This window comes from Triticum dicoccoides, chromosome 1A (assembly GCF_002162155.2).
Source record: "Triticum dicoccoides isolate Atlit2015 ecotype Zavitan chromosome 1A, WEW_v2.0, whole genome shotgun sequence".
Classification (NCBI taxonomy): domain Eukaryota; kingdom Viridiplantae; phylum Streptophyta; class Magnoliopsida; order Poales; family Poaceae; genus Triticum; species Triticum dicoccoides.
This window is the reverse complement of record NC_041380.1, coordinates 299,295,148-299,319,463: the sequence shown is the minus strand read 5'-3', so window position 1 is coordinate 299,319,463 and position 24,316 is coordinate 299,295,148.

Here is a 24,316-nt window from a genome sequence, read left to right as displayed (position 1 = left end):
GTTCTCCCTTTACTACCCTAGCCGATATAGCAGAATGTAAGGTAGTAAGCACAGGAGCCGGGCAACCCAACTATTGACCAAAGACATGATTTGGAGCCGATGCATATAATGCTAAATTCGGGGTCTGAACTATACTGTAAAAGTTTTCGGACTTGTTGCCATAGTGTGGGGCGCAATAAAGCCCCTGGCGGATTACGGTGTACCAAGGTGTACGGAAGCAAATTAAAATAGCAAAAAATAAAAAAATGGAAGAAGAAGGTGCCACGTATGTTGGGCCGCAAACGTGGCTATTTGACATGCCAAGATCAAGGAGGAGCTGCGTACGGGTCTTGAAAACAGGTAGAGTGATCGCCAAGAGGGACATCTAAAGATTCCTCCGCACGTCTGTGCTACTTGCCACCTTGGTGTGTTCGTTCTTCGAAAGGATCGATTAAGAGGCCGGCGAGAGGTACCTGCGAAAAGGAAACCTGAGGAGGGAAAAAAGAAAAAGTGAAAGTATGCGTGTCTAGTGGAGGTCGAGCCTTATTGTGGATCACAATCTAGTTATGCCTCTGTCTGTGCCCACGGTATTTTGAGTGCGTAGTTATGTACGCATGGCACGAGCGCCGTCACTTGGTGTGGTCTGGGACGGAGGCTGAATTGCTAGTTGAGCTCTTGACAAGCTGGGCTGTCCTGACGCATGGTAGTCCGGACTCGTTTGACAATTTCTGGGAGTATGGCTGCTGAATTAAGGTTCTGTTTGCGGAGGGCGCTCTGTACTTCTACTGCCAGGGCAGCGGTGTGCTCCTCGGTACGGAGGGAGCACTCCGTATTTCCATTGACTGTTATGACACCACGTGGTCCGGGCATCTTGAGCTTGAGATAAGCATAGTGCGGCACTGCATTGAATCGGGCAAAAGCAGTTCATCTGAGCAGTGCGTGATAGCCACTGCGGAAGGGGACGATATCAAAGATTAACTCCTCGCTTCGGAAGTTTTCCGGAGATCCGAAGACGACCTCCAATGTGATTGAGCCCGAGCAACGGGACTCTACACCTGGTGTAACTCCTTTAAAGATGTTCTTGGTGGGCTTGATCCTTGATGGGTTGATGCCCATTTTGCACACTGTATCCTGGTAAAGCAGGTTGAGGCTGCTGCCACCATCCGTGAGGACTCGTGTGAGATGAAATCCATCCATTATTGCATCGAGAACCAGTACGGCTGACCTGCCGTGATGGATACTGATCGGATGGTCCCTATGATCGAAAGTGATCGGGCATGACGACCATGGGTTTAATTTTGGGGCGATTGGCTCTATCACATAGACGTCCCTAAGCACGCGTTTGCGCTCCCTCTTGGGGATATGGGTGGCGTATATCATGTTCACCATTTTGATTTGTGGAGGGAACTTCTTCTGTCCCCCTGAGTTTGGTGGATGGGGCTCCTCGTCATCGTCCTTGCTTTATGACCCCCTCTCCTTGTTTTCGGCATTTAACTTGCCGACCTATTTGAAAACCCAACAGTCTCTGTTGGTGTGATTGGCTGGTTTGTCAGGAGTGCCATGTATCTGGCATGGGCGATCAAGTATGCGGTCCAGGCTGGCTGGGCCAGAATTGTTCCTTTTGAATGACTTCTTCGGCTGGCCGGACTTGGAGCCGCTGAATCCGGCGTTGACCGCCGTATCGTCGGTATTATCACTGTTGTTTCGACGCTTGTGTCTGTTGCGTCGGGGCTTGCCGTTGCTATTTTTGGCTTCCGCAGTGCCCGGTTCACTTGCACTGTTATTGCTACGGGCTAGCCAGCTATCTTCGCCCATGCAAAAGCGGGTCATAAGTGCCGTAAGGGCTGCCATGGTCTTGAGCTTCTCTTGGCCGAGGTGTCGGGCAAGCCATTCGTCCCGGACGCTGTGTTTAAAGGCCGCCAAGGCTTTGGCATCCGGGCAGACGACGATCTGGTTCTTTTTAGTTAAGAACCTAGTCCAGAGTTTCCTGGCTGACTCTCCGGGCTGTTGAATTATGTGACTTAAGTCATCGGCATCCGGAGGGCGAACGTATGTACCTTGAAAGTTGTCAAGGAAGGCTTCTTCCAAGTATTCCCAGCTGCCAATAGACTATTCAGCCAATGTCAGGCTGGCCCCTTGAGTTTTACAGGTAGGTATTTGATGGCATGAAGATCATCGACGTGCGCCATATGAATATGGAGGATAAAGTCTTCAATCCATACTGCAGGATCTGTGGTTCCATCATATGATTCGATATTTACGGGTTTGAACCCTTCTGGGAATTCATGTTCCATTAATTCATCAGTGAAGCAGAGAGGATGTGCGGCGCCTCTATATCGGGCCAGTTCGTGACGTAGTTCGGATGGAGTCCGTCTGCGGCTTTCGGCTCGGACGTAATTGTACTTGCCATGCTCGACTTGATAGCTGATACGTCTCCAACGTATCTATAATTTTTGATTGCTCCATGCTATATTATCTACTGTTTTGGACATTATTGGGCTTTATTATCCACTTTTATATTATTTTTGGGACTAACCTGTTAACCAGAGGCCCAACCTAGAATTGTTGTTTTTTGCCTGTTTTAGGGTTTCGAAGAAAAGGGAAATCAAACAGAGTCCAAATGGAATGAAACCTTCGGGAACGTGATTTTCTCAACAAACAAGACCCGGGAGACTTGGACCCTACATCAAGACACAAAAGAGGAGGCCACGAGGTAGGGGCGCACCTACCCCCCAGGCACGCCCTCCACCCTCGTGGGCCCCCTGTTGCTCCACCGACGTACTCCTTCCTCCTATATATACCTATGTACCCCCAAACGATCAGATACGGAGCCAAAAACCTAATTCCACCGCTGCAACTTTCTGTATCCACGAGATCCCATCTTGGGGCCTATTCTGGAGCTCCGTCGGAGGGGGCATCGATCACGAAGGGCTTCTACATCAACACCATAGCCTCTCCGATGAAGTGTGAGTAGTTTACCTCAGAATTTCGGGTCCATAGTTACTAGCTAGATGGCTTCTTCTCTCTTTTTGGATCTCAATACAATGTTCTCCCCCTCTCTTGTGGAGAACTATTCGATGTAATCTTCTTTTTGCGGTGTGTTTGTTGAGATCGATGAATTGTGAGTTTATGATCGAGTCTACCTATGATTAATATTTGAATCTTCTCTAAATTCTTTTATGTATGATTGGTTATCTTTGCAAGTCTCTTTGAATTATCTGTTTGGTTTGGCCTACTAGATTGATCTTTCTTGCAATGGGAGAAGTGCTTAGCTTTGGGTTCAATCTTGCGGTGTCCTTTCCCAGTGACAGTAGGGACAGCAAGGCACGTATTGTATTGTTGCCATCGAGGATAACAATATGGGGTTTTCATCATATTGAATGAGTCTATCCCTCTACATCATGTCATCTTGCTTAAGGCGTTACTCTGTTTTTAACTTAATACTATAGATGCATGCTGGATAGCGGTCGATGAGTGGAGTAATAGTAGTAGATGCAGGCAGGAGTCGGTCTACTTGTCTCGGACGTGGTGCCTATATACATGATCATACCTAGATATTCTCATAACTATGCTCAATTCTATCAATTGCTCAACAATAATTTGTTCACCCATCGTAGAATACTTATGCTCTCGAGAGAAACCACTAGTGAAACCTATGGCCCCCGGGTCTATCTTTATCATATTAATCTCCTACTACTTAGTTATTTCCTTTGCCTTTATTTTACTTTGCATCTTTATCACAAAAATACCAAAAATATTATCTTATCATATCTATCAGATCTCACTCTCGTAAGTGGCCGCGTAGGGATTGACAACCCCTATTCACGTTGGTTGTGAGGATTTATTTGTTTTGTGCACGTATGAGGGACTCGCGCGTAGCCTCCTACTGGATTGATACCTTGGTTCTAAAAATCTGAGGGAAATACTTACGCTAGTTTGCTACATCATCCCTTCCTCTTCGGGGAAAACCAACGCAATGCTTAAGAGGTAGCAATAGTTGTCGTCGCGCGTCGAGGCATGCCCCCGTGATCCGTAGATTGATCTGGCCGGACCTGTTTTATTCTTCAGGCCCTGCCGGAGATCATACGTGTATCCCTGAGTAGTTTTGTCTCTTCCTTTACGGCGAGGTAAGGCGGGTTGGTGTTCGGCTTGTCTTGCCGCTTTGTCCCGGCCATGTGGCAGTCGGTCAGCCGCATTGTGCGCTGATGGAACGGGCTCCAGTGCCTCGTCATCAAATTGAGGTAGCAATTTGCGCTTAGGGTAACTTTTGAGTGGTCGCTTGAGGCCGTACTCCTCGGCTTCCAGGACATTAGTCCATCTGTCATTGAGCAGGTCTTGATCAGCTTGAAGCTGTTGCTGCTTCTTTTCAGACTCCTTGCAGTGGCTATTAGCTCGCGCTTGAAGCGTTCTTGCTTGAGAGGTTCCTCAGGCACGATGAAATCCTCAGTGCCGAGGCTCGCCTCATCCTCAGAGAGCGGAAGATAATTACTATCCTCCGAGTCTTCGTGTGTGTTCTGTTTACTAGGGCTAACTTTCCCATCTTCCCGTTCATCCTGTTCGGAAGTTGGCTGAACGGGGTCTTCATTGTCTTCGGCACCGTCCGGAGTGTTATCTTCTCCTGTGTCGGTGTTCCTGTCTTTGCTGCGGCGTGACTTAGAGCGGCGCCGCTGATGCCGGCGCTTTGGTTGTATCTCGGGAGGTTCATCCTCAATCGGATATTCCTTGTCATGACCGCTATTCTCTGTTGGTGCATCCACCATGTATACGTTATATGAGGAAGTGGCCGTCCAACGTCCGATAAACAATGGGTTTTGGGCCTCTTCTTCTCCGGCATCATCGTCCATACCATCGATGTCGTCGGAGCCGTAATCGAGCATGTCAGTTAGGTCTTCGACAGTGGCTATTAAGTGGGCGGGGGGTGGGAAGAGAAATTCTCCATCATCGGCCTCCAGTTCAAACCGGATATAATTCGGTTGTTTGTCCCCCCGCTAGGGTGAGTGTTTTTAATGAGTTTAGCACGTCGCCTGAAGGTGAGTGCCGGAAGATATCCGTGGAGCTGAATTCAATGATCAACGCCCGATCGAGCTCGTCGTGCGCAGACGCACATGCCTCGAAACCTGCAGCCGGAAACATGTCCGAGGTTCTGGAAACACATATCTCACTTGATGTTGGGTCTGTGTGCGGCTCCAACGCCGCTGAGTTTGTGGCCTCCATGGCGGGGCTGATCCTCCCATCCTCGGATGGCATGATATGCTCCGGATCTAGAGCCGGAGCGGTCGTATGTTCCATCTCCTAGGTGTGGTTCTATGACAGATTTAAGTCATGTTCATCGTGGTGACAGGGAGCGACTACTGCCGCGGTCTCGAATCCGTCGATGATCAAGTCTCCTCGGATGTCCGCGACATAGGTCAGGCTTCCAAATCTGACCTAGTGGCCAGGGGCGTAGCTATCGATCTGGTCTAGATGGCCATGCAAGTTGGCCCGCAGTGCGAAGCCGCCGAACAGGAAGATCTGTCCGGGGAGGAAGGTTTCTCCCTGGACGACGTTGTTGTGGATGATTGACGGGGCCATTGAACCTCTCGGTGACGGCGCAGTAGAACTCTCAATGAAAGCACCAATGTCGGTGTCAAAACCGGTGGATCTCGGGTAGGGGGTCCCGAACTGTGCGTCTGAGGTTGATGGTAATAGGAGACAGGGAACACAATGTTTACCCAGGTTCGGGCCCTCTTGATGGAGGTAAAACCCTACGTCCTGCTAGATTAATATTGATGAGTATGGGGGTTATAAGAGTTGATCTACCACAAGATCGTAATGGCTAAACCCTAGAAGTCTAGCCTATCTGATTATGATTGTTCTGTTCTCCTCTAAGGATCTAGCCCTCCGGTTTATATAGACACCGGAGGGATCTAGGGTTACATAAAGTTGGTTACGGTGAAAGGAATCCTCATATTTGGTCGCCAAGCTTGCCTTCCACGCCAAGGAGAGTCCCATCCGAACACGGGTAGAGTCTTCGGTCTTTGTATCTTCACAGCCCATCAGTCCGGCCCATGGCTAACAGGCCGGACGCCCGAGGACCCCTTAGTCTAGGACTCCCTTAGTGCCCAATTGTTTCCTTAGGGTATCCTATGAAGATGCACTTCTCTGATTTGGGTTCGAGATTATCAGGCTAAAGCCTTTTGACATAAATGTCTTAACCACAAACTTTAAGAAACGACAGCTTAGGTTTCTTGCCAAACCATACTTCATACAATGTTGTCTCAAGGGATTTAGACGGTGACCTATTTAACGTGAATGCAGTTGTCTCTAATGCATAACCCTAAAACGATAGTGGTAAATCAGTAAGAGACATCATAGATCGCACCATATCTAACAAAGTACGGTTACGACGTTTGGACACACCATTACGTTGTGGTGTTCCAGGTGGCATGAGTTGTGAAACTATTCCACATTGTTTTAAATGAAGGTCAAACTAGTAACTCAAATATTCGCCTCCGCGATCAGATTGTAGAAACTTTATTTTCTTGTTACGACGATTCTCCACTTCACTCTAAAATTCTTTGAATTTTTCAAATGTTTCAGACTTGTGTTTCATTAAGTAGATATACCCATATCTGCTCAAGTCATCTGTGAAGGTCAAAAAATAATGATACCCGCCGCGTGCATCAACACTCATTGGACTGCATACATCGGTACGTATTATTTCCAATAAGTCATTGTCTCTCTCCATTGGTCCAGAGAACAGAGTTTTAGTCATCTTGACCATGAGGCATGGTTCGCGAGTATCAAATGATTTATAATCAAGTGATTCCAAAAGCCCATCTGCATGGAGTTTCTTCATGCGCTTTACACTAATATGACCTAAAAGGCAGTGCAACTAATATGTTGCACTATCATTATCAACTTTGCATCTTTTGGCATCAATATTATGAATATGTGTATCACTATGATTGAGACTCAATAAACCATTTACATTAGGTGTATGACCATAGAAAGTTTTATTCATGTAAACAGAACAATAATTTTTCTCTGACTTAAATGAATAATCATATTGCAATAAACATGGTCCAATCATATTCATGCTCAACGAAAACACCAAACAACATTTATTTAGGTTCAACACTAATCCCGAAGGTATAGGGAGTGTGCGATGGTGATTTTATCAACCTTGGAATCACTTCCAACACACATCGTCACCTCGCCTTTAACTAGTCTCTATTCATTCTGCAAGTCCTGTTTCGAGTTACAAATCTTAGCAACTGAACTAGTATCAAATACCCAGGGGCTACTATGAACACTAGTAAGTTACACATTAATAATCTGTATATCAAATATACCTTTGTTCATTTTGCCATCCTTCTTATCCACCAAATGTTTGGGGCAGTTCCACTTCTAGTGACCATTTCCTTTGTAGTAGAAGCACTTAGTTTCAGGCTTGGATCCTGCTTTGGTCTTCTTCACGGGAGTGGCAACTTGCTTGCCATTCTTGAAGTTCCCTTTCTTTCCCTTGCCCTTTTTCTTGAAACTAGTGTTCTTGTTAACCATCAACACTTGATGCTCTTTCTTGATTTCTACCTTTGCTGGTTTCAGTATCGCAAAGAGCTTGGGAATCATTTTTGTCATCCCTTGCATATTATAGTTCATCATGAAGTTCTAGCAGCTTGGTGATAGTGACTAGAGAACTCTATCAATCACTATCTTATCTGGAAGATTAACTCCCACTTGACTCAAGCGATTGTAGTACCTAGACATTCTGAGTACATGCTGATGACCCACAAGTATAGGGGATCTATTGTAGTCCTTTCGATAAGTAAGAATGTCGAACCCAACGAGGAGCAGAAGGAAATGATAAGCGGTTTTCGGCAAGGTATTCTCTGCAAGTACTCAAATAAGTGGTAACAGATAGTTTTGTGATGAGATAATTTGTAATGAGCAACAAGTAACAAAAGTAAATAAAGTGCAGCAAGGTGGCCCAATCCTTTTTGTAGCAAAGGACAAGCCTGGACAAACTCTTATATAAGGAAAAGCGCTCCCGAGGACACATGGGAATATCGTCAAGCTAGTTTTCATCACGTTCATATGATTCGCGTTCGGTACTTTGATAATTTGACATGTGGGGGGACCGGTGCTTGGGTGTTGTTCTTACTTGAACAAGCATCCCACTTATGATTAACCTCTATTGCAAGCATCCGCAACTACAACAAAAGTATTAAGGTAAACCTAACCATAGCATGAAACATATGGATCCAAATCAGCCCCTTACGAAGCAACGCATAAACTAGGGTTTAAGCTTCTGTCACTCTAGCAACCCATCATCTACTTATTACTTCCCAATGCCTTCCTCTAGGCCCAAATAATGGTGAAGTGTTATGTAGTCGACGTTCACATAACACCACTAGAGGCTAGACAACATACATCTCATCAAAATATCAAACGAATACCAAATTCACATGACTACTAATAGCAAGACTTCTCCCTTGTCCTCAGGAACAAACGTAACTACTCACAAAGCATATTCATATTCATAATCAGAGGGGTAATAATATGCATAAAGGATCTGAACATATGATCTTCCACTGATTAAACCAACTAGCATCAACTACAAGGAGTAATTAACACTACTAGCAACTTACTAGCACCAATCCTGGAGTTGGAGACAAGAATTGGATACAAGAGATGAACTAGGGTTTTGAGATGAGATGGTGCTAATGAAGATGTTGATGGAGATTGCCCTCTCCCGATGATAGGAGCGTTGCTGATGACGATCGCGATGATTTCCCCCTCCGGGAGGGAAGTTTCCCCGGTAGAACAGCTCTACCGGAGCCCTAGATTGGTTCCGCCAAGGTTCGGCTTCATGGCGGTGGAGTTTCGTCCCGAAAGGTTGCTTCTGGTTTTTTTCTCGACGAAAGACTTCATATAGCAGAAGATGGTCATCGGAGAGCCACCAGGGGGCCCACGAGGTAGGGGCGCACCCTAGGGGGGGCATCCCCCACCCTCTTGGAAAGGGTGTGGGCCCCCTGGTCTTCATCTTTGGTGAGGATTTTTCACTATTTATTATAAGGTATTCCGTGGAGTTTCAGGACTTTTGGAGTTGTGCAGAATAGGTCTCTAATATTTGCTCCTTTTCCAGCCCAGAATTCCAGCTGCCGGCATTCTCCCTCCTTATGTAAACCTTGTAAAATAAGAGAGAATAGCCATAAGTATTGTGACATAATGTGAAATAACAGCCCATAATGCAATAAATATCGATATAAAAGCATGATGCAAAATGGACGTATCAACTCCCCCAAGCTTAGACCTCGCTTGTCCTCAAGCGAAAGACGATAACAATAAATATGTCCCCATGTTTAGAGGTAGAGGCGTCGATAAAAATAAAATACGGACATGAGGGCATCATGATTATTCTCATAACAGCAACATACATAGATATTGTCATATGATTACTTATGGTCAAGTGATGATGTATTCACAATGCAAAAGTATGAATTAGAAACCTTATTGAGAACCAACAAACTATAACCTCAGTCATTGAAGCAATTGGAATTTATCATAACATCAGAAAGAGTCTATGTCAGAGCTAAAAAGCAAGTCCACATACTCAACTATCATCTAGTCCTTCATAATTGCTAACACTCGCGCAATACTGGTGGTTACGGAGATTTAATCGGACACAAAGAAAGATAGGGGCTTATAGTTTCGCCCCACAACCTTTTACCTCGAGGGTAATGTCAACAATAATAACTCATGCCCCCCTACATCCAATTAGATATATATCAGGTTCTTTCCAACATGTTGGGCTTGCCAAAGGATAAAATGCAAAAGGGAGAGGTGAAGATCACCATGAAACTTGCATAAGGCAGAAGATGATAATAAAAGATAGGCCCTTCGCAGAGGGAAGCAGAGGTTGCCATGCGCTTTTACGGTTGGATGCACAAAATCTTAATGTGAAAGAACGTCACTTTATATTGCCCCTTGTGATATGAACCTTTATTATGCAGTCCATCGCTTTTATTACTTCCATGTCACAAGATCGTATAAAGCTTATTTCTCCCACACTAATCATACATATTTAGAGCAATTTTTATTGCTTTGCACCGATGACAACTTACTTGAAGGATCTTACTCAATCCACAGGCAGATATGGTGGACTCTCATGGCAAAACTGGTTTAAGGGTATTTGGAAGCACAAGTAGTATCTCTACTTGGTGCTGAGAATTTGGCTAGCATGAGGGGGAAAGGCAAGCTCAACATGCTGGATGATCCATGACAACATACTTTATCTCAGATATAAGAAAACATAACCCATTACGTTGTCTTCCTTGTCCAACATCAACCCTTTAGCATGTCATATTTTGATGAGTGCTCCCAATCATAAAAGATGTCAATAATAGTATATTTATATGTGAAACCTCTCTTTCCTTATTACTTCCTATTAATTGCAACGATGACCAAAGCTATGTCTGCCAACTCCCAACAACTTTTAATCATCACACTCTTTCTATGTGAAGTCATTACTACCAGTAAGATCAATATGAACTTTTGTTTCTTCTTATTCCTTTTCTCTTTTCTTTTATTCACCCAAGATCATAGCAAGAAAATCAAGCCCTTGACTCAACACTAATCTTTATTATATAGCTCACGGACTCGATTACATAGAGAGATCATAAGGCAAAACTCAAAACTAGATCATGCCATAAACTTTATTCTACTAGATCAAAATAGGATCGAACTAAGGAAAACGGTAAAGATAAGAGTTGTGATTGTGATACGATACCGGGGCACCTCCCCCAAGCTTGGCGGTTGCCAAGGGGAGTGCCCATACCCATGTTATTATGTCTCCTTCTTTGTTGTTGGTGAAATATTCTTGGCGATGATTCCTCTCAGGATACGATTCTCCTCCTCGAGCTTGTTGACTTGCTGCTTGAGGTCCATTGTTTCCTTACGAAGCTTTCCTGTGATGGCTAAAGCTCCTTGCACCCAAGGGTGTTTCATAGCTGTGGGAGAACAAGTGACACTCCTCTTTATATTTTCATAAGAAAGAAATCTAACATTGGAAGGGATAACCGAGTTTGGAATAGCTGAGCTCTGTAGTTCCCCCATCGTGAACCCAGCTTGGAAGTGAGAGGTGACTTCTTGATCCTCCATGGCATCTACCCTCATTAAGTCAGCCTCCATCTCTTCCTCCGTTGCTGGCCCAAAGTGGTCAGGGTCACTGTTTGCCCTTGGTTCCGGTGCCGGATTAGATACCCGGATCTCCCTGACTGACTCTTGAGAAGACATCTTGCTCTAATCTGCAGTAGCAACAGCTCGAAACAAAAACAGAAGATATTTGCATGATACGGGAGTCAAAACCTTCGGGATAATATATAGTGAATTTTTACCGACCAAAATACGTATCGTGCAAGAAAACGGAGTCCGGAAGGCACACGAGGTGCTCACGAGGTAGGGGGGCGCGCCCAGGGGGGTAGGGCACGCCCTCCACCCTCGTCGGGCCCTTGTGTCCTTCCCGGACTGCTACTTAATTTTCTATTTTTCTAAATATTCCAAAACGGAGGAATATTGCCTTAAAAATTGTTTTGGAGTCGGTTTACTTACCGTACCACATACCTATTCCTTTTCGGAGTCTGAAACGTTCTGGAAAGTGTCCCTTACGTATTCCTCCAAGGTTACGGTTTCAATAATATTGGTTTCAATATTTATGGGATTACCTAAGATATAATGTTTAATTCTCTGACCGTTTACCACCTTCGGATTTGTGCCTTCGAAGTTGTTGATTTTTATGTCACCGGAACGATAGACCTCCTCGATAACATAGGGGCCTTCCCATTTAGAGAGAAGTTTTCCTGCAAAAAATCTTAAACAAGAGTTGTATAGCAATACATAATCACCTACATTAAACTCACGCTTTTGTATCCTTTTGTCATGCCATCTTTTAACCTTTTCTTTAAACAACTTGGCATTTTCATAAGCTTGGGTTCTCCATTCATCAAGTGAGCTAATATCAAATAACCTCTTTTCACCGGCAAGTTTGAAATCATAGTTGATCTCTTTAATAGCCCAATATGCCTTATGTTCTAGTTCGAGAGGTAAGTGACATGCTTTTCCATATATCATTTTATACGGAGACATACCCATAGGATTTTTATATGCAGTTCTATAGGCCCATAATGCATCATCAAGTTTCTTGGACCAATTCTTTCTAGACCTATTGACAGTCTTTTGCAAAATTAATTTGAGTTCTTTATTACTCAATTCTACTTGACCACTAGACTGTGGGTGGTACGGAGATGCAATTCTATGATTGACGTCATATTTAGCAAGCATTTTACGGAAAGCACCATGAATAAAATGTGAACCACCATCAGTCATTAAATATCTAGGGACTCCAAACCTCGGAAAAATAACTTCTTTAAGCATTTTAATAGAAGTGTTATGATCAGCACTACTAGTTGGAATAGCTTCTACCCACTTAGTAACGTAATCAACAACAACTAAAATATGGGTATATCCATTAGAGGTAGGAAAAGGTCCCATATGATCAAAGCCCCAAACATCAAATGGTTCAATAACAAGTGAATAATTCATAGGCATTTCTTGACGTCTACTAATATTACCAATTCTTTGACATTCATCACAAGATAAGACAAACTTACGGGCATCCTTGAAGAGAGTAGGCCAATAAAAACCGGATTGCAATACCTTATGTGCAGTTCTATCTCCCGCGTGGTGTCCTCCATAAGTTTCAGAGTGGCACTTGCATAGGATCTGTTCCTGTTCATGCTCAGGTACACAACGTCTAATAACACCATCCACTCCTTCTTTATAAAGATGTGCGTCATCCCAAAAGTAATGTCTCAAATCATAGAAGAACTTTTTCTTTTGTTGGTATGTGAAGCTAGGTGGTATGAATTTAGCAACAATGTAATTAGCATAATCAGCATACCAAGGGGTACTACGAGAAGTACTTATGACATTTAATTGTTCATCAGGAAAGCTATCATCAATAGGTAGTGGGTCATCAAGAACATTCTCTAACCTAGATAAGTTGTCTGCAACGGGGTTCTCAGCTCCTTTTCTATCAACAATATGCAAATCAAATTCTTGTAGCAAGAGAACCCATATAATAAGTCTAGGTTTAGCATCTTTCTTCTCCACAAGATATTTAATAGCAACATGATCAGTGTGGATAGTTACTTTAGAATCAACAATATAAGGTCTGAACTTATCACAAGCAAATACAAATGCTAAAAGTTCTTTTTCAGTAGTAGCATAATTTCTTTGAGCATTGTCTAGAGTCTTACTAGCATAATGGATAACATTTAATTTCTTATCAACTCTTTGCCCTAGAACAGCACCTACAGCATAATCGCTAGCATCACACATAATTTCAAATTGTAAATTCCAATCAGGTGGCTGAACAATAGGTGCAGAGACTAATGCTTTCTTAAGTATTTCAAATGCTTCTACACAATCATCATCAAAGACAAATGGTATATCTTTTTGTGATAAATTAGTCAGAGGCTGAGAAATTTTTAAGAAGTCCTTAATGAACCTCCTATAAAATCCGGCGTGACCAAGGAAACTTCTTATACCTTTGATGTCCTTGGGACATGGCATCTTTTCAATAGCATCAACCTTGGCTTTATCAACTTCAATACCTTTTTCAGAAACGTTATGCCCCAAGACAATACCTTCATTAACCATAAAGTGGCACTTTTCCCAATTCAATACAAGATTAGTTTCTTCACATCTCTGCAAAACTCGATCAAGGTTGCTCAAGCAATCATCAAAAGAAGATCCATAGACGGAAAAGTCGTCCATGAAAACCTCACAAATCTTTTGACAAAAGTCAGAGAATATAGCCATCATGCATCTTTGAAAGGTAGCAGGTGCGTTACATAAACCAAAAGGCATACGTCTATAAGCAAAAGTACCAAAAGGGCATGTAAAAGTAGTCTTTGATTGATCTTTAGCCGACACAGGTATTTGAGAGAAACCAAAATAACCATCTAGAAAGCAGTAATGTGTATGCTTGCATAATCTTTCTAGCATTTGATCGATAAAAGGTAAGGGGTAATGATCTTTCTTAGTAGCCTTATTTAATTTGCGGAAATCAATTACCATCTTATAACCTGTAATAATTCTTTGTGGAATCAATTCATCTTTATCATTAGGAACAACAGTAATACCTCCCTTCTTAGGGACACAATGAACAGGACTTACCCACTGACTATCAGCAACAACAACAACAACAAAGCCTTTAGTCCCAAACAAGTTGGGGTAGGCTAGAGGTGAAACCCATAAGATCTCGCAACCAACTCATGGCTCTGACACATGGATAGCAAGCTTCCACGCACCCCTATCCATAGCTAGCTCTTTGGTGATACTCCAATCCTTCAGGTCTCTCTTAACAGACTCCTCCCATGTCAAATTCGGTCTACCCCGCCCTCTCTTGACATTCTCCGCACGCTTTAGCCGTCCTCTATGCACTGGAGCTTCTGGAGGCCTGCGCTGAATATGCCCAAACCATCTCAGACGATGTTGGACAAGCTTCTCCTCAATTGGTGCTACCCCAACTCTATCTCGTATATCATCATTCCGGACTCGATCCTTCCTCGTGTGGCCACACATCCATCTCAACATACGCATCTCCGCCACACCTAACTGTTGAACATGTCGCCTTTTAGTCGGCCAACACTCCATGCCATACAACATTGCGGGTCGAACCGCCGTCCTGTAGAACTTGCCTTTTAGCTTTTGTGTCACTCTCTTGTCACAGAGAATGCCAGAAGCTTGGCGCCACTTCATCCATCCGGCTTTGATTCGATGGTTCACATCTTCATCAATACCCCCATCCTCTTGCAACATTGACCACAAATACCGAAAGGTGTCCTTCCGAGGTACCACCTGGCCATCAAGGCTAACCTCCTCCTCCTCACACCTAGTAGTACTGAAACCGCACATCATGTACTCGGTTTTAGTTCTACTAAGCCTAAACCCTTTCGATTCCAAGGTTTGTCTCAATAACTCTAACTTCCTATTTACCCCCGTCCGACTATCATCAACTAGCACCGCATCATCCGCAAAGAGCATACACCATGGGATATCTCCTTGTATATCCCTTGTGACCTCATCCATCACCAATGCAAAAATATAAGGGCTCAAAGCTGACCCCTGATGCAGTCCTATCTTAATCGGGAAGTCATCGGTGTCGACATCACTTGTTCAAACACTTGTCACAACATTATCATACATGTCCTTGATGAGGGTAATGTACTTTGCTGGGACTTTGTGTTTCTCCAAGGCCCACCACATGACATTCCGCGGTATCTTATCATAGGCCTTCTCCAAGTCAATGAACACCATATGCAAGTCCTTCTTTTGCTCCCTATATCTCTCCATAAGTTGTCGTACCAAGAAAATGGCTTCCATGGTCGACCTCCCAGGCATGAAACCAAACTGATTTTTGGTCACGCTTGTCATTCTTATTAAGCGGTGCTCAATGACTCTCTCCCATAGCTTCATTGTATGGCTCATCAGCTTAATTCCACGGTAATTAGTACAACTCTGAACATCCCCCTTGTTCTTGAAGATTGGTACTAATATACTCCGTCTCCATTCTTCTGGCATCTTGTTTGCCCGAAAAATGAGGTTGAAAAGCTTGGTTAGCCATACTATTGCTATGTCCCCGAGACCTTTCCACACCGCAATGGGGATACAATCAGGGCCCATCGCCTTGCCTCCTTTCATCCTTTTTAAAGCCTCCTTCACCTCAGACTCCTGGATTCACCGCACAAAACGCATGCTGGTCTCATCAAAGGAGTCGTCTAGTTCAATGGTAGAACTCTCATTCTCCCCATTGAACAGCTTGTCGAAGTACTCCTGCCATCTATGCTTAATCTCCTTGTCCTTCACCAAGAGTTGGCCTGCTCCGTCCTTGATGCATTTGACTTGGCCAATGTCCCTCGTCTTCCTCTCTCGGATCTTGGCCATCTTATAGATGTCCCTTTCACCTTCCTTCATGCCTAACCGTTGGTAGAGGTCCTCATATGCCCGACCCCTTGCTTCACCAACAGCTCGCTTTGCGGCCTTCTTCGCCATCTTGTACTTCTCTATGTTGTCTGCACTCCTATCCAGGTATAGGCGTCTGAAGCAATCTTTCTTCTCTTTAATCGCCTTCTGGACATCATCATTCCACCACCAGGTATCCTTATCTTCGCTTCTCCTTTCCCTGGACACTCCAAACTCCTCCGAGGCCACCTTACGAATGCAAGTCGCCACATACACACACTGTCTGCATCCCCTCCTTCCTCCCAAGGGCCCTCCTTAATGACCCTCTCCTTGAACACCTGAGCTACCTCCCCCTTGAGCTTCCACCACTTCGTTCTAGCGACTTTGGCGCGCTTATCTTGCTGGACATGAATCTGAAAGCGGAAGTCAGCAACCACCAGCTTATGCTGGGGTACAACACTCTCTCCAGGTATCACCTTACAGTCTAGGCACGCACGCCTATCTTCTCTTCTTGAGAGGATGAAATCAATCTGGCTAGAGTGTTGGCCACTACTAAAAGTCACCAGATGTGATTCTCTCTTTCTAAAGAGGGTGTTAGCTACAATCATGTTGTAGGCTAGAGCAAAGCTTAAGACATCTTCTCTTTCTTGATTCCTGATGCCATGGCCAAAGCCCCCATGCGCCCCTTCAAAACCTGTGTTAGATGTACCCACGTGGCCATTGAGGTCTCCTCCTATGAAGAGCTTCTCACCAATCGCTACACTCCTAACCATGTCTTCCAGGCCTTCCTAGAACTCCCTCTTGGTGTTCTCATTGTGGCCTACTTGCGGGGCATACGCGCTGATAACATTGAGAACCAAGTCCTCAACTACCAGCTTGACCAAGATAATCCGGTCCCCACATCTCTTGACGTCTACCACTCCATACTTGAGGCTCTTGTTGATCAAGATGCCTACACCATTTCTGTTTGCAGCCGCCCCCGTGTACCACAGCTTGAAGCCGGTATCCTCCACCTCCTTCGCCTTCTATCCTCTCCATTTGGTTTCTTGGACGCAAAGGATATCAACACCTCTCCTCACCGCTGCATCAACTAGCTCCCGAAGCTTCCCCGTCAGAGACCCTATGTTCCAACTACCTAAGTGAATCCTCCTAGGCTCGGCTAGCTTCCTTACCCTTCGCACCCGTCGAGTCAAATGCGAAGACCCTTGCTCATTTTCCACTACACCCGGGCGCCGATGTAGCGCGCCACTAAGGATGTGACGACCTGATCCTTGCTCACTTGCCACCGTATCCGGATCAAGATACGGCGCACCACTTGGGGAGTGACGGCCCGACCCTTGCCCACTTTCCACCACACCCGGGTTCCGATGTGGCGCGTCGCTGAGAGGGCTACGCCCCAACGAAAATCTTTTGGGTTTCATCTCCATAAGAGTGGCTGAGTTTTTACGTTGGCTCGCCAAGCCTATCACAACCCTCCTCCTTTACTCGGGCTTGGGACCGGCTATGTTGAGACAACATAGGCGGAGTTACCCACTGACTATCAGCAACGAGATAAATTATACCTGCCTCCAGAAGCTTTAGTATTTATTTTCTTTCATTTTAGGATTCAGACGTCGTTGAGGATCACGAACTGGTTTGGCATCTGCTTCCAAATTTATTTTATGTTGACATAGAGTGGGACTAATGCCCTTAAGATCATCAAGAGTATATCCAATAGCAGCACGGTGCTTCTTCAGAGTTTTCAATAATCTTTCTTCTTCATGCTCTGAAAGGTTAGCACTAATAATAATAGGATATATCTTCTTTTCATCAAGATAAGCATATTTAAGATTATCAGGCAACGGCTTAAGCTCAAACACGGGATCACCCTTATGTGGAGGGGGATCCCCTAGGATTTCAACAGGCAAATTGTGTTTCAGAATAGGTTCATGTTTAAAGAATACTTCATCTATTTCCCTTCTTTCATTCATAAACATATCATTCTCATGGTCTAGCAAATACTGTTCTAAAGGATCGCTAGAAGGTACGATAATAGAAACAAGACCAATAATTTCATCCTTACTAGGCAATTCTTCTTCACGGTGTTGTTTACTAAATTTAGAGAAATTAAACTCATGAGTCATATCATCTAAGCCGACAGTAACAACATCCCTTGTGCAATCTATGGTAGCATTAACAGTATTTAAGAAGGGTCTACCAAATATAATGGGACAAAAGCTATCTTGTGGGGAACCAAGAACAAGAAAATCAGCAGGATATTTAGTTTTCCCACACAAGACTTCAACATCTCTAGCAATTCCCATTGGTGAGCACCCATATCACATAAGCCATGATAACAATGATCTCCTATTTTAACAGAAATAACAGGCATGCCTACCACAAGTCTATTTTTATCTTTAGCACAAGCTTTAGCAATTCTAGCAGTTTCACCGTAGAATTGAATAACATGCCCATCAATATTATCAGACAAGAGATCTTTAACAATAGCGATATTAGGTTCAACTTTAACTTGCTCAGGAGGTGTATATGTTTTAATATTGCTTTTACGAACCACAGTTGAAGATTTAGCATGATCCTTTATCCTAACAGGGAAAGGTGGTTTCTCAACATAACAAGTAGGAACAATAGGATCATTATAAGTGACAGTCTTTTCTTCAACTTTAATAGGTGCAGCTACTTTTACTTCTATGGGAGGATGATATTTAAACCACTTCTCCTTAGGGAGATCAACATAAGTAGCAAAAGATTCACAGAAAGAAGCTACTATCTCAGAATCAAGTCCATATTTAGTGCTAAACTTACGGAAAGTATCTGTATCCATAAAAGATTTAACACAATCAAACTTAGGTGTCATACCTGACTCCTTACCTTTGTCTAGATCCCAATCTTCAGAGTTGCGTTTAATTCTATCCAATAAATCCCATCTAAATCCAATAGTCTTCATCATAAAGGAGCCAACACAAGAAGTATCGAGCATGATGCGATTATTTTCAGAAAGCCGAGCATAATTTTTTTGAAGAATTGTTTCTCTTGGGAGCTCATGATTGGGGCATGAATATAACATTGATTTAAGCCTCCCCCAAGCTTGAGCGATGCTTTCTCCTTCGCGAGGCCAAATATTATATATATAATTGCGGTCACGATGAACAAGATGCATAGGGTAATACTTTGGCTGAAATTCCAATTTCAATCTTCTATAGTTCCATGATCTCGTATCATCACATAGCTTATACCATGTCAATGTGTCTCCCTTCAAAGATAAAGGGAAGACCTTCTTCTTAGCAACATCATCAGGTATACCTGCAAGCTTAAATAATCCACAAACTTCATCCACATATATTAGGTGTTCATCATGATGCTTTGTTCCATCTCCTGTAAAAGGATTAGCTAGCAGTTTTTCTATCATACCCGAAGGATACTCATCAGGAATTTCATTTTCAATAGGTTCAGTAGGTTGAGGAGCAACTCTTTGCTCTACTGGTCGGGGGTGAAGATACCCCGAACAAGCCCCTCAGAGGATTACTTTCCATAGGTTGAGGAGCAACTCTTTGCTCTACTGGTCAGCACACTATGTAAATTTTTTCCTTACCAAATTCCACCTACCAAAGGCGCTTCACTCCCCGACAACGGTGCTAGAAAAGATCTTGATGACCCACAAGTATAGGGGATCTATCGTAGTCCTTTTGATAAGTAAGAGTGTCGAACCCAACGAGGAGCAGAAGGAAATGATAAGCGGTTTTCAGCAAGGTATTCTCTGCAAGTACTCAAATAAGTGGTAACAGATAGTTTTGTGATGAGATAATTTGTAACGAGCAACAAGTAACAAAAGTTAATAAAGTGCAGCAAGGTGGCCCAATCCTTTTTGTAACAAAGGACAAGCCTGGACAAACTCTTATATAAGGAAAAGCGCTCCCGAGGACACATGGGAATATCGTCAAGCTAGTTTTCATCACGTTCATATGATTCGCGTTCGGTACTTTGATAATTTGACATGTGGGTGGACCAGTGCTTGGGTGCTGTTCTTACTTGAACAAGCATCCCACTTATGATTAACCTCTATTGCAAGCATCCACAACTACAACAAAAGTATTAAGGTAAACCTAACCATAGCATGAAACATATGGATCCAAATCAGCCCCTTACGAAGCAACGCATAAACTAGGGTTTAAGCTTCTGTCACTCTAGCAACCCATCATCTACTTATTACTCCCCAATGTCGTCCTCTAGGCCCAAATAATGGTGAAGTGTTATGTAGTCGACGTTCACATAACACACACTAGAGGCTAGACAATATACATCTCATCAAAATATCGAACGAATACCAAATTCACATGACTACTAATAGCAAGACTTCTCCCTTGTCCTCAGGAACAAACGTAACTACTCACGAAGCATATTCATATTCATAATTAGAGGGGTAATAATATGCATAAAGGATCTGAACATATGATCTTCCACCAATTAAACCAACTAGCATCAACTACAAGGAGTAATTAACACTACTAGCAACCTACTAGCACCAATCCCGGACTTGGAGACAAGAATTGGATACAAGAGATGAACTAGGGTTTTGAGATGAGATGGTGTTGATGAAGATGTTGATGGATATTGCCCTCTCCCGATGAGAGGAGCGTTGGTGGTGATGATGGCGATGATTTCCCCCTCCAGGAGGGAAGTTTCCCCGGCATAACAGCTCTGCCGGAGCCCTAGATTGGTTCCACCAAGGTTCCGTCTTGTGGCGGCAGAGTTTCGTGCCGAAAGGTTGCTTCTGGTTTTTTTTCTCGATGAAAGACTTCATATAACAGAAGTTGGTCATCGGAGAGCCACTAGGGGCTCCACGAGGTAGGGGGCGCGCCCTGGGGGGGGCGCCCCCCACCCTCATGGAAAGGGTGTGGGCCCCCTGGTCTTCATCTTTGGCGAGGATTTTTCATTATTTATTATAAGGTATCCCGTGGAGTTTCAGGACTTTTGGAGTTGTGCAGATTAGGTCTCTAATATTTGCTCCTTTTCCAGCCTAGAATTCCAGTTGCCGGCATTCTCCTCCTTATGTAAACCTTGTAAAATAAGAGAGAATAGCCATAAGTATTGTGACATAATGTGAAATAACAGCCCATAATGCAATAAATATCGATATAAAAGCATGATGCAAAATGGACGTATCACATGCTCACTGACTGAGCTATTCTCCTCCATCTTGTAGGCAAAGTATTTGTCAGAGGTCTCATGCCTCTCGACACGGGCGTGAGTCTGAAATACTAATTTCACCTCTTGGAAAATCTCATATGCTCCGTAGTGTTCAAAATGTTTTTGAAGTCTTGGTTATAAGCCATAAAGCATGTCACACTAAACTATCAAGTAGTCATCATACCGAGCTTGTCAAACGTTCATAAAGTCTGCTTCTTACCTCCCCTCATCCTTGAGGGAAATATCTTAGTCTTATGATCCTTCAGATTCTTCATAGTGATAATATGATAATAATCCCAAGTGACTCAACAAATATATCTATGCTCCCCGGCAACCGTGCCAGAAAAAAGGTCTTGATCACCCACAAGTATAGGGGATCGCAATAGTTTTCGAGGGTAAAATATTCAACCCAAATTTATAGATTCGACACAAGGGGAGCCAAAGAATATTTGAAGGTATTAGCAGCTGAGTTGTCAATTCAACCACACCTGGAGATTAATTATCTGCAGCAAAGTGATCAGTAGCAAAGTAGTTTGATAATTTTGGTAGTAGTGACAACAGCAATAGTAACAGTAACAGTGATAGCCATAATTTTGTAGCAAGTGTAACAGTGATGATAGCAGTAATAACTTAGCAGAAACAATATTGAAAAGTTCATAGGCATTAGATCGATGACTTGTTGGATGATATTCAACATGAGACAGTTATAACCTAGGGCGATACGGCACTAGCTCCAGTTCATCGATATAATGTAGGCATGCATTCCGTAAATAGTCATACATGCTTTATTAAAAGAACTTGCATGACATATTTTGTCCTACCCTCCCGTGGCAGCGGGGTCCATATTGGAAACTAAGGGATATTAAGGCCTCCTTATAATAGAGAACTGGAACAAAGCATTAACACATAGTGAATACATGAACTCCTCAAACTACGGTCATCACCGAGAGTGGGCCTGGTTGTTGCACTACGGGGTTGTCGGATCATAACATGTAGTAGGTGACTATAACTTGCAAGATCGGATCTAGAACATGGAAATAATGGTGATAACATAAACGGTCCATATCTGAAATCATGGCACACGGGTCCAAAGTGACAAGCATTAAGCATAGCAAAGTCATAGAAACATCAATCTATGAACATAGTGGATACTAGGGATCTGGCGCTAACAAAACTAATTCGATTACATGATGAATCTCATCCAACTCCTCACCGACCAGCGAGCCTACGAAGGAATCACTCACTCCCGGTGGGGAGCATCATGGAATTGGCGATGGAGATGGGTTGGTGATGACGAAGAACGAAGATCCCCCTCTCTGGAGCCCCAAACGGACTCCAGATCTGCCCTCCCAAGGTAGAACAGGACTTGGCGACGGCTCCGTCTCGTGGATCGCGATAATTCTTTCTCCCTGATTTTTTATGGAATAACGTGATTTTATATTATCACGGGGTCGTCTACGGGGCCACCAGGTGGGTACAACCCACCTGGGCGCCAGGAGAGGGGGCGCGCCTTGGTGGGTTGTGCCCACCCAGGGGCCCCTCTCTGGTGGGTCTTGGCTCCAGAAATTCTTATTATTGGTATAAAAATCCTCGCAAAGTTTCGTTCCATTCCAAGAACTTTTATTTCTGCACAAAAACAACACCATGGTAGTTCTGCTGAAAACAGCGTCAGACCGGAGTTAGTTTCATTCAAGTCATGCAAATTAGAGTCCAAAACAAGAGGAAAAGCATGAGAAAAAGTAGATATGTTGGAGACGTATCAACTCCCCCAAGCTTAAACTTTTGCTTATCCTCAAGCAATTCAGTTGTTAAACTGAAAGTGAGAAAGAAAAACTTTTATGAACTCTTTTGCTCTTGTTTGCATAAATAAGCTTAAACAGCACCTAGGTTTTCAGCCAACATTCTAACTAACATGTCAACAATAGCTCTTGAAGATTATAATGACTCATATTAATAACATAATCATCTAGTGAGCAATAATAAGATATCTCAAACAACAACATGTTGTCAAAACAACCATGATATAATATGACTATAGTGGTATCTCACTAGCCCTTTCTAAGACCGCAAAATATAAATGCAGAGCACCTCCAAAGTTCAAGCAGCGACTAAACATTGTAATTCATGGTAGAAAAGATCCAGTCGTGATGCACCCAACATTAGCTATACGCAATGCATAAATGATGACAGTTGTGCTCTACTCAGTTTCTAGCGCTTGTTTGTAGAGGGTGATGACACACCATAAAAGTAAATAGAAAGTCCCTTCGCAGAGGGAAGCAGTGATTTGCAGAGGTGCCAGAGCTCAGTTTTTAAAAACAAAGATAAGTGATATTTTGAGACATGCACCCTTCTCATTCACTTCATGACCATCAGTTATCAACATCTTCCATGCTAAGCACAGTAGTGGCGGTTCCCAAGCGGAAAGTAAAGGTTTTGACTCCATTGGGAGTTTTTGTTTGATTATTTCAGAGATGAACTCTTTTTATGTTTGTAGTTTGGGACTGGGCATCCCTATTACCACCCATTTCCTCGTGCGATGGCGAGTGAATAAACACTCGACCTGAGGATAACCCGCTTAGCACGGAAGATATCAACCACCTCCTGTCGTTCCATGAACGATCCAGGCACACACTACAAAAAATACACATCTGTGACATTTTGGGCCGAACGATTTTTTTCTGTCATACATATGACACTTCTATGACGATAATTGTGACAAAACCCGGTATCATCATAGATGTGGTGGGCTCCTACTTCTATGACAAAAAATCATGACAGAAAATGGGCTTTTCGTCCTGGGCGGGCCGGAGACGTAGCTGCATGACATTCTTTGGGCCGTCCATGACAGTAAAAACCATGGTAGAAGCGAGGGGGAGGAAAATTTCGGGGAGTTCTTAGTTACGGTGGGAGGTCGGGGACCGAGCGATGCGCGTTTCTCTCGTACACGTACGCGCGTGTGTGCGAGGCGTTGGCTCTAACTGAACCCGAGCGAGGCGTTGGGCTCTAACTGAACCCGAGCGATTGCACTGCAGGCTACGCGTTACTGAACCCGAGCGATCGATGGCTGTTAACTGAACCCAATCGAGCGATTCCTTCGCTACTGCTGCTAACTGAAGCCGATCGATTGGATGAACAGTGAGTCTTG